The following is a 16,701-nucleotide window of genomic DNA, read 5'->3' on the forward strand; positions in this document are numbered from 1 at the left end:
CACATTGAGGATTCCCCCCATTGTGTTGTGTAGCACTACCACCATGCTAAATGGCATGGATTTCAAACAAATGAAGCAGCTCAAAACAGCACGATGGCGCAGTGGTTATCATTGCTGCCTCGTGGCGCCGAGGTCCCAGGTTCGATCCCGGCTCTGGGTCACTGTCTGTGTGGCGTTTGCACATTCTCCCCGTGTTTGTGTGGGTTTTGCCTCCATAACCCAAAGATGTGCAGGGTAGGTGGATTGGCCATGCTAAATTGCCCCTTAATTGGAAAAAATCAATTGGGCACTCTAAATTTATTTTTAAAAACTGGGCACCCATGAGGTGCCTTGGGCCATCAGTAGCGGCATAATTGTATGCAAACATAGCCTAGCATAGCCTATTGCCATCAAGCCAAGGGATCAACCATGATCCAATGAAGAGTGCAGGAGTGCATTCCAGGTGTGCACCAGGCATACCTGGGATGGTACGGTAGCACAGTGATTAGCACAGTTGCTTCACAGCTCCAGGATCCCAGGTTCGGTTCCGGCTTGGGTCACTGTCTGTGCGGAGTCTGCATGCTCTCCCCATGTCTGCGTGGGTTTCCTCCCACAGTCCAAAGATGTGCAGGTTAGGTGAATTGGCCGTGATAAATTGCCCTTAGTGTTCAAAAAAGGTTTCGTGGGTTACTGGGTTACGGGGATAGGGTGGAGGTGTGGGCTGAGGTAGGGTGCTCTTTCAAGGGCCGGTGCAGATTCGATGGGCCGAATAGCCTCCTTCTGCACTGTAAATTCTATGATACAAAAAAATAAGGTATCAACCTGGTGAAGCTACAACAAAGAGGTACTTGCATGACAAACAGTAGAAACAACAAGAGTTTGACAGAGTTAAGCAATCCCACAACCAACAGGTTAGACTTAAACTCTGCAGTTCTGTCACATACAGTAATGAATGATGGTGGACCATTAAACATTAACTGGTGAGGGGACACTTAAAATATCCCCATTCTCAAAGATGGAGAAACCCATTAGTGCAAAGGACAAGACTGAAGCATTTTCAACCACATTCAGCCATCAGACTTGATGGTCTGAATGGCCTCCTTCTGCACTGTAACAATTCTGTGTTTCTTTAATAAATCGGAAGAAGATAGAGATCTTGTATCAACCCACCCTGAGTATCTTGTATCAACCCACCATGTATCCCAAGACCCCACAGATGCTTTCAACAACACACCCTTCCATTCAATACAGAACTTTTGCTTACTTGGGACTATCCTCTCCAATAGGGCAGCACGGTAGCACAAGTGGATAGCACTGTGGCTTCACAGTGCCAGGGTCCCAGGTTCGATTCCCCGCTGGGTCACTTTCTGTGTGGAGTCTGCAGGTTCTCCCCGTGTCTGCGTGGGTTTCCTCCAGGTGCTCCGGTTTCCTCCCACAGTCCAAAGACGTGCAGGTTAGGTGGATTGGCCATGATAAATTGCCCTTAGTAACCAAAAAGGTTAGGAGGGGTTATTGGGTTACGGGGATAGGGTGGGAGTAAGGGCTTAAGTGGGTCGGTGCAGACTTGATGGGCCAAATGGTCTCCTTCTGCACTGTATGTTCTAAAAAAAAATGTTTTAAATAACACTGCACGAGATGACCAAATCAACCATCTGCATTTAGCAGGCTCACTCACCCTTTGGAAAGAGCATGGAGTTTGTCTCAGAACAAAGATCAAAGTCTACCAGGCAGTAGTGGTGAGACTTGGACAACCTACCGCCATCACATAAAACAACCAGACACATTCTACCATCACTGACTGAGGTGTATTTGCCGCATCAAATGGCAGGAAAAACTGAGGTTCTTACAAAGTGCTGCACACCTGGCACCAGGAGCATGCTCATTAAAGCTCAGTTTCTCTGGCTTAGTCACATGATTCGCATTGAGGATTCCTGCATACCAAAGACAGTACTCCACAGCCAAGCGAGCACAGGAACCTACACCACAGGACATCTCAAACTTAGATATAATGACAATCTGAAAGCCAAATTCAGAGCTTGCAAGCTGGACCCCAATATATGGGAGAAAGCAACATTGAACAGACTTGTTAAGTAATAGGTTAAGAGACATTCCAATTAGTTGTCTCATTTATGTGACGTCTCCAATAATTGACACTGATATATAAAGGGGCTTCAGGTGGCCTTTGGGTCAGGTGATGTGATGTCAGAGTTTTCCGCAGAGTCTGTTGAAGTAAATTAAAGGTGTTTGTGGAAAAGGAGCAGAACCTTTGACTCTTTATACAACAGCAGCTAAACATCTAACAAATGGTAGCAGAGGATGGTTGTTGTGCAAATGTGAAGGGTTGAAAGATACAACTTTTGCAGACCAAACCATGGAGTGAGTGAGAAGAAAAAAAAAGAAGATATATGGCTGAACCTAGGATAAAGGTAACTGCCTTGGGAAAGAGAAAACAAGGTATGGCATTGGCTCTTTCTCTACCTTATGACAGTAAAATCCGGAACAAAGTGTTTTCTGAGCTGGAACTGGAAGAGTTAGACTCAGAAGAATGTCTGCAGACTCTATTACGTTATATGGATAAGATTTATAAGAAGGATGACTTGTTCAGTGCATATGAAGCATGGTCGGATTTCTCCATTGAAGAGTATATAATGGAATTTGGCAGACTATATAAAAGGCTGCAGAAAGACAACCTGGAATTTCCACAGTCTGTGTTGGCCTTTAAATTACTTGACTGTGAGCAACATGGATAGGCTCCTGGTTTTGACAGGAGTTCAGTTTGTGGATAAGGATACCTTATTCGATCAGATGACAGAAGCTTTAAAAAGGTTTCTGGGGAAACATTCAATTCCGATGGCTCTGATGACCCAAATAGGTCAGCCTGCAATAAAACAGAACATGGAAGATACACTACGAACAGGATGGTAAAATCGTACAGCTACAAACAGGGTCGAGTCAATGGCAGGAGGCAAATGTTATTAGTAGAGCAGGGAAGGCCACTGGAAAGTATAAACATTGGTTGAATGTACAGTATTCAGGGGAGGGAGTCAAGACAATGGATTGGGAACATGAAGTTCAAAAATGGAGGGCACAGAAATGCAGTGCCAGTTCAGATCGTACATCGGATAGTGAACAGGTCTGCAGGAAAAGGTCGAAAACTTTTGAAAGGACATCCCACAGCAGAAGGGAAAGATCAAGCAGTAGCAGTACAGAACGAGGTACGAGGCGAGAGAGGGGACGAAGTTTATCAAGGTCTCGGAACATGAGTAAGTCTACAAATACTAATAGGAGTAGAAGCCCACATGCACATGAGATTTTGGTGGCTTCCAATAAGTTAGATAAAAAAGTTATCAAAGATGCCAAACAGCAAGAACTGCACAGTTGGAGTGAATTTGGGGTATACACAGAAGTACCGGATAGGGGACAAAGAGCTCTATCCCACAGATGGATTTGCATGGAAAAGATTCTTCCGGATGGAACTTATAAGGCAAAGGCCAGGCTTGTGGCGAGGGGATTTGAAGAAAACTTAGAAAATCAGGATTTAAGGGTAGATTCACCTACGGCAGGAAAGGTTATTTTAAAGATCAAAGGCATGGGACTGCAAATCTATAGATATAAAAGCTGCCTTTTTGCAGGGGCATCAGCTCTAGAGAGACATTTTTCTCCGTCCTCCTAAAGAGGCAGCTAACACAGAAGGGGTACTCTGGAAGTTGAACAAATATGTATGTGGATTGAATGATGAGTCTAGAGACTGGTATTTTTCGGTAAGGTCAGTTTTGTTAAAGTTAGGCTGTTGCCTGTTGAAAGTAGATCCGGTAATGTTTCACTGGCACTATAAAGGAAATCTTTACGATACATGTCAACGATTTTTTGTGGGGTGGGACTAGTGATTTTGAAGCTATTGTAATCTCTGGTTTGAGGAAAGAATTCAGGGTTGGAAGTCAGGCTTCCGGTGCATTTAAATATATTGGACTGGAAATCGGACAGACTAAGTTAGGAGCAACTTTACGTCAGCAATCTTATTTGGAAAGCATCAGCCCAATAGCAATTAGCCGTGGCCGAGTTTCACAAAATGACGCAATGGTTTCAAAGATAGAAAAAGAGCAACTGCGAAGTTTAATTGGGCAACTGAACTGGTTAGGTAGACAGACTAGACCGGACGTGAGTTTTGATGTCTTAGAGTTGAGTACAAAAATGAATGACCCCAAAGTGGAGGACATAATAAGAGCAAATAAAGCATTGGTCAAACTAAAAATGCAGGAGTGTGTTTTGAGGTTCCCAGTTTTAGGTGACCTTAGGCACTTGAAAATCATCGTTTATAGTGATGCGTCCTGTGCAGATGTATGTGATGGGGTTTCAAGCGCAGGAAGTTTTATAATTTTCCTTTTGGGGAACAATGGTAAATGTTGCCCTCTTGTGTGGGAAACAAAGAAAATTAGGAGAGTGGTCAAAAGTTCTTTGGCTGCTGAGACGTTAAACCTTGTAGAGGCGGTGGATATGGCCTTTTATATATCTCAGATATTGACAAGAAATTTTGGGATATGGGGATTTGGGTAATATTCCTAGTGAATGTCACATTGACAATAAATCCCTGTGGGAAAATGTGTACTCTACAAAAAGTGTACAAAAAGTACAAAAGGGGCAGCACGGTAGCATTGTGAATAGCACAATTGCTTCACAGCTCCAGGGTCCCAGGTTCGATTCCGGCTTGGGTCACTGTCTGTGCGGAGTCTGCACATCCTCCCCGTGTGTGCGTGGGTTTCCTCCGGGTGCTCCGGTTTCCTCCCACAGTCCAAAGATGTGCAGGTTAGGTGGATTGGCCATGATAAATTGCCCTTAGTGTCCAAAATTGCCCTTAGTGTTGGGCGGGGTTACTGGGTTATGGGGATAAGGTGGAGGTATTAACCTTGGGTAGGGTGCTCTTTCCAAGAGCCGGTGCAGACTCGATGGGCCGGTTGGCCTCCTGCACTGTAAATTCTATGATCTATGATCTATGATCTGTCAGTGAAAAAAGGTTAAATATAGACATCGCAAGTTTGAAGCAGATGTTGGACAGAGGGGAAATAGCAAACATTAAATGGGTTGACAGTAGCGATGTCAGATTGTTTTACAAAAAGAGGGGCTAGCTCATAGAAACGTTTGGATATTGTTAATGAAGGGTGCCTGATTCTGTGACTGTTTTTTCTTCCAAAAATGAAAAAAAGGGGGGATATTGCGTGTGTGTTTTTGGAGTTTCTTTTAATTTTGTTTTCACCTAATTAATTTTTTCTCCAAGGAAGGGGAGACGGTTAAGTAATGGGTTAAGAGACATTCCGATTAGTTGTCTCATTTATGTTAAGTATCCAATAATTGACACTGATTTGTAAAGGGGCTTCAGGTGGCCTTTGTGTCAGGTGATGTGATGTTAGAGTTTGTGCAGTCTTTTGAAGTAACTTAAAGGTGTTTGGGGAAAAGGAGCAGAACCTTTGACTCTTTATACAACAGCAGCTAAACATCTAACAAGACTCAAATGGAGATGTCTTTGCTGTCAAATGATTTCGACATTCTAGGGGAACATAGTCAATTGCCTTCAAGACAAGCAACCATGACACAAAGCCAATACCTCAATCCATCCCTCCAACACTGACTTTGCATGTGATAATAGCAATTGCTTATGCAAATAAGGATTTGGTCTAACATCACACATGAGACGGTTTCAACCTAGACTGTAGACTGGTCCTTTATTTTGCTGAACATTCATCCATCAAAGCAATGGGAGAATCCATCAGCACATTTAGCTCACACAGAGGGTAGAGACATAGAAATTAGGTTACGATTGATTGGTGCAAAATTTCCCCGTCCATTCAAATCTTGTACATCAACCTTCACTTCATGCTGGTGTGGTCAAGTGGGTCTCATGCTGCTGTCACATTCTTAGTGCTGCCAGATGTCTCTGTGCCCAGCAGAGGGTCAATAACAACCCACGTGGTGTAGCCAACCTGCTCTTCTTAAAGGCAGCCTGTCCCTTTCAAGGAAATCTGCACTGAATAATATTGCTACAATTTAAATGATAGTAAAATGAACACCAGGACAGAGAGCGGGGTCCAGGGTGAAAGATCTAATGCTGTTGGTGTTAGTGATGCAGATGGGGAAGTGAAAATAGTGAACCTAGCCCCCCAGGAAAGTGAGAATTCCTCACCTTGGTGCCATTGATGCCGGAGTCATTGGCGCTGGTTTTCCCTGTGGACGGATTCTCTGAAAATGGGGTTATGTCCCCACGCCGGCGGGAAAACCAGCGCCAATGACTCCGGCGTCAATGGCCCCCCAAGGTGAGGCATTCTCACTTTCCTAGGGGGCTAGGTTGCCGCCGGAGTTGTCCCCGCTGCTCCAGCTGGCGCTGAAGGGCCGGCGCTAGTTTGCGCATGCGCGGAACAGCCAGCATGACCTTACGCATGCGCGGACCGGCCAACGTATTTCCGCGCATTCGCGGGGGTTCTCTTCTCCACGCTGGCCCCCGCAGAACAAGCCCGCCCACAGATCAGTAGGCACCGATTGCGGGCCAGGCCACCGGGACCCCCCTCCTGGGGTCGGAGTCCCCCGTGCCCCCTGAGGACTGCCCCGCACACTCACCTGCCAGGTCCCGCCGTGCGTGAGGTGAGTAATTCACACCGGTGGGACTGGCCAAAACTGGATGGCTGCTCGGCCCATCGGGGCTCGGAGAATCACCGGGGAGCCTGCTGTCAATGGCCCCCGACCGGCATGGCGGGAATCCCGCTGCCGCCCGAAAAACGGCGCTGGAGAATAGGGCGGGATTCACGTCTCTCCCTGGAGATTCTCCGACCCAGCGGGGGGTCGGAGAATCCCGGCCATAAGAGGCCAGAAGAGCCTCAAAGACTACCCTCAGAAAGCAGGTGCAGGTTCACAAGGAGCTAAACTCCCTGGGCGGGATTCTCCATTGGTGGGATCCTCCGCTTCACCAGCAACACATTCACGCTCATGGATTTCCCAATGGCGTGGGGGTGGCCACAATGGGAAACCCCATTGTCCGGCTGCCGGGATGGAGGAACCTGCTATAGGCGGGGGCATGCCGCGTCAGAAAACTGGTCCAGCGGGACGGAGAATCCCTCCCCCAAAGTCTGGTCCTGGCAGCAGTTAAGCAAGAAGACCACTAATCTCACATATAGATGATCAAGGTCAATGAATGCATCTTGACATGGCATTTCCTGCACACCATAACTCCAACCTCTCACACTGCTCAATGCACCACACCCACATCACTTACCCATCAGCACCCCTTGGTACTCAGGAATCATGCCTAATGTCCTGATATCCCAACTCACCCGCATACATTTACCAATGTTGCCAATAAAGAGGATCATCTAGCCGACCATATCAACTATCAGATTTCATGTGACAAACTATGCAGATTCAGTCTTTTCACTTCCCAAAGTCCTGGGGCGTCATTCTCCGACCCCCCGCCGGGTCGGAGAATGGCCGTTGGCCGCCGTGAATCCTGCCCCCGCCCCCGCCGAAGTCTCCGGTACCGGAGATTGGGCGGGAATCGGGCCGCGCCGGTTGGCGGGACCCCCCGCTGGATTCTCCGGCCCAGATGGGCCGAAGTTCCGCCCAGGAATTGCCTGTCCCGCCGACGTAAATCAAACCTGGTATTCACCGGCGGGACCAGGCGGCGTGGGCGGGCTCCGGGGTCCTGGGGGGGGGGGGGGCACGGGGGGATCTGACCCCGGGGGGTGCCCCCACGGTGGCCTGGCCTGCGATCGGGGCCCACCGATCCGCGGGCGGGCCTGTGCCGTGCGGGCACTCTTTCCCTTCCGCCTCCGCTACGGCCTCCACCATGGCGGAGGCGGAAGAGACTCTCCCCACTGCGCATGCGCGGGAAACTGACAGCGGCCGCTGACGCTCCCGCGCATGCACCGGGAAACCGACAGCGGCCGCTGACGCTCCCGCGCATGCGCCGCATTTCCGCGCCAGCTGGCGGGGCAACAAACGCCATTTCCGCCAGCTGGCGGGGTGGAAATCCCTCCGGCGTCGGCCTAGCCCCTCAATGTTGGGGCTAGGCTGCCTAAGATGCGGAGCATTCCGCACCTTTGGGCCGGCGCGATGCCCGTCTGATTGGCGCCGTCTTTGGCGCCAGTCGGCGGACATCCCGCCATTGGGGGAGAATTTCGCCCCTGAAGTCTTTGAATCATGGAATGGTTACAGCACAGAATGAGGCCATTCTACCCACCCAGTCTGTGCCATCTCTCTGTGCAAGCACAATTTTCATAGTCCCAATCTCCCGCTCTTTCCCCATAGCCCTGCTATCTTTTCCTTTTCGGATGCTTATCCAATTCTCTTTTGAAAGTTCTCCACGTGTCCCTGCTCCTGCCTCAGGCAGTGCATTTCAGATCCAGAGCAATTGCTGTGTGAAACGGTTTCTCCTCGTGTCACCAGCTGTTGGTTCTTTTGCCAATCACCTTAAGTCGGTGTCCTCTCCTTCTCGCTGCTTAGCTCCAATGGTATCTCATAGATTTCATAGAATTTACAGTGCAGAAGGAGGCCATTCGGCCCATCGAGTCTGCAATAAAAACTGGGAAGCATGTCTTCACTTCTTCAACTCCAATTTTATTGTGTTCTACAATCACATCTCATTCCAACACCACAGTGCCACCTAGATACCCTTTATGTACATGTGCAGTCTATCAAACAATAAGTGTGGTCTATTAAACAATTAAAAACTCCAATTCTTACTTAAACATTGGGTACATTAACACTTTCCTAACACTCGGTTCCGGTCCTTTCCGCCACTGGGAACCGTTTCTCCCTATACCCCATCTAGACCCCTCCTAATTTTGAACATTTCTATCAAATCTCCTCTCAACCGTCTCTGCTGTAAGGAGAATAGCCCCCAGCTTTTCCAATTTATTCATGTAACTGAAGGTCCTCATCCCTAAAGCCATTTTCATAAATCTTTGCTGCACCATTGCTGAAGGATTTGCATTCTTCACCTTGATGTTAATAAGGAAATCCTGTGGCTCTTGACCAATTAAATGACACCCAGGTTTGGTGTCTTAAACGTAAAGTGATTAATATCACCCACCCAATGATTGTGAGTCTATATTTGTCCTCTAGGCAATGGTGTTGTAATATGCACTGAAAAGGCTGAAATGATGATGTAGCTGATCCTTTTTTGGCTGCATACATTGACGACAGTTATGCCTGTTATGCTGTGAGACTTTGTTGGAATTAAGTCAAATTGGACACGATCGGATTTGCTAGTTTGATCTTTGTGTTAAACTGATAATAGTGCTGATCAATTCACCTGCCTTCGTAAGACATGATATAGACATTAAATTGACCAAGAGCTTATAATTATAAAAGGTTAGTCATGAGGTCTGTAGAAATATTCCAATGGTACGAATACTCATCATTATCAAACTGCTGACAGGAAGAATCTCATTCAGGGAATCTTGAAACTTCTTCTGATTTCACGGTTATCATTATGGTTAGGGGAGGGAGGAACATTGAAACAATGTGAAGGATACACCTGGGGGATATTAATTACACATATGGAATGTTAGACCTCTTGGGAGTCTTGTAAAAGACAAGAAGGGCATTTTTCGAACAGTTCATCGAGACTCTGTCCATGAGGGGTGGCATCACCTGTTGACCATTAACCATGCAGGGAATAACCAATCCATGGTTGCCACAGGTTCTGAACGCATGTACAGAGGATTATAAGAAAGGCATACCTTCCCTTATTCCTCACTGTACAACCAGACATTGGCCAACACATCGGCAGTTAGGCGATTTCCCCTGGGCATTTGGTCAGCACTCCCCATGTGAACAGGGGCTGGAAGGGATCAGCTAGATTGGGTAAGAAGAGAGCTCCTGAGTATCATTTAGGGAACATCTAACCTTTTAGTATCCTAGTTGAATTAAAGCACAGAGCTGGAGGAGAAGTGTCAGTTTTTTCTGTGGTTTATGTTAAGGACAGAATGTCGGGATGGCAGAGGCCAGTTTTTCTGTGGTTTATTGTAAAGAAATTGAAAGACAAGATTGGGAACTGTGTGGAAACTTCAAATTTGTGGATATCATCCAGATAATTGGATATGCAAGCTTTTGATGTCATAGCTTAGAGTAAATGCTGTGTATTTAGCTTCTGTGGGGTATTTATAAATGAGGCCAAAACTGAATTGAAATAAATCATTTTCTAAGTTTTATTTTCATTGATAGGTCCAGCATGGTACTATTTGCTTGTTCATCAACTATCATTGTGCTGTTCATATCCTTGTGATTTTGATTGAAGTCAATAAAGTCGTTCAAGAATTTCATAAACCTATATCTTTGCCAGTAAGCTATGTTCTGGGTTACCTTATTCAGGCCTGACTCTTCATAACAGTTCATGTGTTACAGTATTCAGAGATAAAACAGCCTGCCAGAGGTCAGATGGTAAGCCACTTCTTCGTCCTGGGCTCAGAGTTTGGTTGGTAACACTAGCACATTAAGTAAAATGCTGATATTTTCCTTCCACCCTGCATTGCGTAGACTGTTCTGACAGAATAACAGTATCTATGCTTTGTCAACACATCGGCAAGATTCAAATTTGAAGGCACTTTTATTTAAATGGCACTTCAGCAATGCAAAGAGGTGTGCAGACTGATCTGCTTCTGTTATTGAATTGCATAAATTGTAGTTTTGGAGTTAGAGAGTAGAAGCTCCACCTGACATGGATTCTTTAATATTTGTTTAACAGCCACTTCATTAGGATATTTAACTGTGTGGATAATTCTATTGTTAAAATATGATCCAAGGATTGAATCCACATTACTTCCTTATTAGTCTCTCCACATCAAAACATATCCATCATCTCTGTCATAATCACTTCGGGTAACACAGAAAATAAAACATCTTAAAATGTATTAATAGGTTTTATACCCAGATCATTTAGACAGTTCTACAATATGCAGAAGCATTGATAGATATGTGCAGAAGAAGATCATTTGTAAGCTAACAGTATATTTTGGAGTTCAGTTCAATTACGTTTATTCAAGAACAATTAAGCAATTCATTCAATGTCAATGCTCTGCTATGCACAGTAAGTTGTTCTCTGATCCAGAAGCAATGCTGATTATGTGGACCAACCAGGGTTACCGGCAGTTATACAAAACAAAATGCTGCAGGTACTGGAAATCTGAAATAAAAACAGAAAAAGCCTGATGTGAGGTAATCAGCCTGAAACAATAACTCTATTTCTGTCTCCACAGATGTTGTCTGAATGTTTCTGTTTTGATTTTTGTTACCAGAATTTAGTTTCCCATTCAATTACTGCAGCAAACTGAAACATAATAAAATAAAATAGAAAAACTGGACTGGGAGTGCTTTAGAATTTCTGTAATGTCTCTTTGAAAAATGAGCGTAATATATTTGTTATATATTTACTTTCTCTGATTTATTGTGCCATTTGTCTGACATCCAGTACAGGATGAGCAGAAATGTTCTCCAATGCAATGTTAGGAAGGCTGCAGCCAATTGAAGCATCACAGTCTTTGGTCCCTGCCACAAACCTCATTCCTTCAACATCAAACTCCATCTTTCTCACAGGCTACTGCCTAAACTGAATCTGACCGTTTGTAAACCTGGTGTCATATTTGACTGCAAGATCAGAATCTGACAGTGTGTCCAGGTTATCAACAAAGCTGCCTCCATAACCTCTGCTGCGGTTTCAACTTATCTGCTGCCGAAACCCTCATCTATGTCTTTCTTCATTCTGCACTGTTCTATTCCAGCAGTCTCCTGGATGGCCCTGATCTTTCACCCTCTGTAAACTTGACACTGTGCTAAGGGCAGCACGGTGGTACCCCCAGCACCGCCGACTCCACGCTGCCTGACCAGAACTCCCCCTTGCTACAGCGGGCCTCCGTTCCCCGGGACCGGCCTCAGGCCCCCAGCACCGCTGACTCCACGCTGCCTGACCAGACCTTCCCCTTGCTGCAGCTGACCTCCGTGACCCTGGACCAGAGTCGGCCCCGGACGCTAGCGAAAGCCACCACAACGATCGCCATCAACGGCCACGTGACGTCGTGCCTGATCGACTCCGGGAGCACGGAAAGCTTCGTCCACCCCGACACGGTAAGGCGCTGTTCTCTTGTCACCCATCCCGTAAACCAACGGATCTCCCTGGCCTCCGGGTCACACGCAGTGGAGATAAAGGGTTTCTGCCTAGCGAACCTCACTGTCCAAGGCAGGGAATTCCACAATTTCCGCCTGTACATTCTGCCCCACCTCTGCGCAGCCACCCTTCTTGGGCTGGATTTCCAGTGCCACCTGCAAAGCCTGACCTTTAAATTTGGAGGCCCTATACCCCCCCCTTACTGTCTGCCGCCTCGCGACCCTTAAGGTCGACCCGTCTTCCCTGTTTGCGAACCTCACCCCGGATTGCAAACCCACCGCCACCAGGAGCAGACGGTACAGTGCCCAGGACCGGACCTTCATCAGGTCAGAGGTCCAAAGGCTGCTGAAGGAAGGGGGTCATCGAAGCGAGCAACAGCCCCTGGAGGGCTCAAGTAGTGGTGGTAAAGACCGGGGAGAAACATAGGATGGTCATCGACTATAGCCAGACCATCAACCGATTTACGCAGCTGGACGCGTACCCTCTCCCCCGTATAGCCGACCTGGTAAACAGGATTGCGCAATACAAGGTCTTTTCCACGGTGGATCTCAAGTCTGCCTACCACCAGCTGCCCCTCCGTCATGGGGACCGCCAGTACACTGCCTTCGAAGCAGATGAGCGGCTCTATCACTTTTTAAGGGTCCCCTTCGGTGTCACGAACGGGGTCTCGGTCTTCCAGCGTGAGTTGGACCGAATGGTTGACAGGTACGGCTTACGCGCAACGTTCCCGTATCTTGATAACATCACCATCTGCGGCCATGACCAGCAGGACCACGACACCAACCTCCGAAAATGTCTCCAGACCGCGAATCTCCTTAATCTGACCTACAATAAGGAGAAATGCGTGTTTAGTTACCGACCGACTAGCCATCCTAGGCTACAGTGCGAAATGGAGTCATAGGCCGCGACCCTGAACACATGCGCCCCCTCATGGAGTTCCCCCTCCCTCACTGCCCCAAGGCCCTAAAACACTGCCTCGGCTTCTTTAGCTATTATGCACAATGGGTCCCTAATTACGCAGACAAGGCTCGACCCCTGATCCAGTCCACCACCTTCCCCCTGTCGATGGAGGCCCGCCAGGCCTTCTGCCGCATCAAAGCGGACATCGCAAAAGCCACGATGCGCGCCATCGACGAGTCCCTCCCTTTCCAGGTCGAGAGCGACGCGTCCGACGTAGCTCTGGCGGCCACCCTCAACCAAGCGGGCAGGCCCGTGGCTTTCTTCTCCCGCACTCTCCATGCTTGTGAAATTCGCCACTCCTTGGTCGAAAAAGAGGCCCAGGCCATAGTAGAAGCTATGCGACACTGGAGGCATTACCTGGCCGGCAGGAGATTCACTCTCCTCACGGACCAACGGTCGGTGGCCTTCACGTTCGATAATGCACAGCGGGGCAAGATTAAGAACGACAAGATCTTGCGGTGGAGGATAGAACTCTCCACCTACAATTACGAGATCTTGTACCGTCCCGGGAATCTGAACGAGTTTGTGCCACCGCACAAGTAGACCGCCTGCGAGCCCTCCACGAGGACCTCTGCTACCCGGGGGTCACTCATTTCTTTCATTTCGTTAAGACCCGCAACCTGCCCTACTCCATCGAGGAGGTCAGGACAGTCACCAAGGACTGCCGAATCTGCGCGGAGTGCAAACCGCACTTCTACCGGCCAGAGAGAGCGCATCTGATAAAGGCTTCCCGCCCCTTTGAACGCCTCAGCATGGATTTCAAGGGCCCCCTCCCCTCCACCGACCGCAACATGTATTTCCTGAACGTGATTGACGAACACTCCCAGTTCCCATTCGCCATCCCCTGCCCCGACATGACCACGACCACGACCACCGTCATCAAGGCCCTCCAGGGTATTTTTACACTGTTCGGTTTCCCCGCATACATTCACAGTGATAGGGGGTCCTCCTTTATGAGCGACGAACTGCGTCAATTCCTGCTCAGCAAAGGCATCGCCTCCAGCAGGACGACCAGTTATAACCCCCGGGGAAACGGGCAGGTAGAGAAGGAGAACGGAATGGTCTGGAAGACCGTCCTGCTGGCCCTTCGGTCCAGGAATCTCCCAGTCTCCCGCTGGCAAGAAGTTCTCCTAGTGGCCCTTCACTCCATTCGGTCGCTGCTATGTACTACCACAAACTACACACCTCACGAACGTCTCCTTGTTTTCCCCAGGAAGTCCTCCTCCAGGACCTCGCTCCCAACCTGGCTAGCGACACCTGGACCCGTCCTGATGCGAAAACATGTGAGGGCGCACAAGTCGGACCCGTTGGTCGAGAGGGTCCACCTGCTGCATGCCAACCCCCAGTACGCCTACGTGGCATTCCTCGACGGCCGCCAAGACACGGTCTCCCTTCGGGACCTGCCGCCCGCCGGAGCCCCACGCGCACCCGCACCATTGCCCCCACCCCCACCCTCCCCGCAGCACCTGACCGGAGGGTCAGTACTGCCGCCGCCCCTACCCGGCGCCGAATGAGCACCGACGCCCCCTATAGGCGCCCCTCCCCCCTGCCCACCTTTCGCCCCAACAGCGCCGCCTAGGGGTGACGAAGCTGCCAGGGAGGAAGACACCACGTTCCCGGAGCCACAACCGCCGGGGCCTACACCAGGATCATCGCCGAAGCCCAGATGCTCCAGAAGGACAACCAGGCCACCCGATCGTCTGATTGCTGCACCTTAAAACACCAAATATTTTCTCTGTTACCATCGACATCACGGTACCTCAATACCTGGTCCTCCCATGCAAAAGGCGACAGTAACGCTGGCCATCACCCCGCTGGGTTCTTTTTAACAGGGGGTGAATGTGGTAATACCAGGTATTGCAGTACCTGAGAGGTGGATGCCCATTGGCTAGACCTAGGAGTCTACCATTGGCCAACGTACGTAGCTCCGCCCTGAGAGGCGGGGTATAAGAACCAATGCCGTCCCAGCAGCCTTCACTTTCTGTATCAAAGCTGCTGGGTACAGTTCTAGCTGATTAAAGCCGATTAGTATGACTCTCCTTGTCTCACGAGTAATTGATTGTGCATCAATAGGAAAGGCAAAATAAGTGATTTTAATCCTTTCGAATGGGTGGGTTGGGTGCAGCTGAGGAGGAAATTAAAAAAAAATGTCCAACACAACCTCTAACTGATCGCTTCCAGATCTAACAACCATGATCTCACTTCTCATCTCCCCACGGTCACGTTCTCTCCTCTCCGCATGATCGCTCCCCCTTCCCTGCATCCCCTCTGCTTCTTGCCTGTCAAACTGCCTGGTGGTCAGGTGGATAATCGAGTGAAATATTGACAAAATGCATCCTGCTGTTTGTGTCAACATGATATCCAAAAAACCCTTACATCTGTTTCCCATCCAAATCTCTCCCTTCCCTACCACCTCACAAAATTGGAAGACCATGATATGTAGGAGCAGATGAAGACCATTCGGCCCATCAAGCCTGCTCTGCCATTCAATTCCTTTCGAATGGGTGGGATTTGTGGCAGGGGGATTCTCCGGGCCCACTGCAGTGAATGGGAGATTTGGTTGAACGCCAAATTCTCCGCCGTCCTCGCTAGCAGTGGTAGCGGGCCGGACTCTCAAAGGAGAATCCCGGCTCATATCTGATATGATAATCTTCAACTCCACTTTCCTGCCATGTCCCCATAACCCTTGATTTACTGACTGATTAAAAATCTGTCTCTCTCAGCCTTGAACATATTTAACGACCCAGCCTCTACAGCTCTCTGCGGTACAGAATTCCACAGATTTACAAACCCACTGAGAGATGAAATTCCTCTCCATCTTGGTCTTAAATGGGCGACCCCTTACGCTGAGATTATGCCCTCTGGTCGTAGACTCTCCCACCGGGGATATTTTATCAGCAAGTTGGAAGAGAAAAATGAGGGCGGGAAGGGGCTCCATACATGTAAAATTCTGGATGAGAATGAGGATCAGAGGTTTGATTAGGCAAAATTCCAAATTAATGTAAAATTATGAAACTCCTACTAAAAACAAATATATTGGGACATTGGATCAATCTGGTTGCCAGCAACAAAGACATTTCAAAATGACCCAGTAAAAGCCACTCTAATTCATTTTGAATTCTTGCCTGATTGGCCACTCCCACGTTAATCGTCCAAATCAGCAAACCAAGCAGTTTTCAAAGAACAGCAAACATTCAAAAAGTATCACAATCGCAAAGTCAAGTTCCTGCTACTGGTGGAATTTATTTAGCAAGGTAAAATCATGCTTGAAGTAATTAGTAAGGAATTTTATAAAAATGAGTTTTATGCTTTAATTCCTCTCAGAGCTCACTGATACATAGAGCAGGAAAGAAAGATTTGCATTTGTATAAAACATTTCTGATAACCGCATGATGCCCGACTTTACAGTCAATTCAACAACTTTGAAGTATAGTCACTGTTAATGATGCAGGAAATTTAAATAAAGTGATGTTATTGTATTTACTTTAGGTTCTTCTTATGATTTTTGTGTTGATATAATGGATATTTATATATGGTAAAATAATACAATGGTTTATTTTAATGACCAAGGAAGCCAGCGGTAGGAAGGAAAAGGTTTATTTTACTTTTGACAATAA

The sequence above is a fragment of the Scyliorhinus torazame genome, chromosome 18, assembly GCF_047496885.1.
Source record: "Scyliorhinus torazame isolate Kashiwa2021f chromosome 18, sScyTor2.1, whole genome shotgun sequence".
In the NCBI taxonomy this organism is placed as follows: domain Eukaryota; kingdom Metazoa; phylum Chordata; class Chondrichthyes; order Carcharhiniformes; family Scyliorhinidae; genus Scyliorhinus; species Scyliorhinus torazame.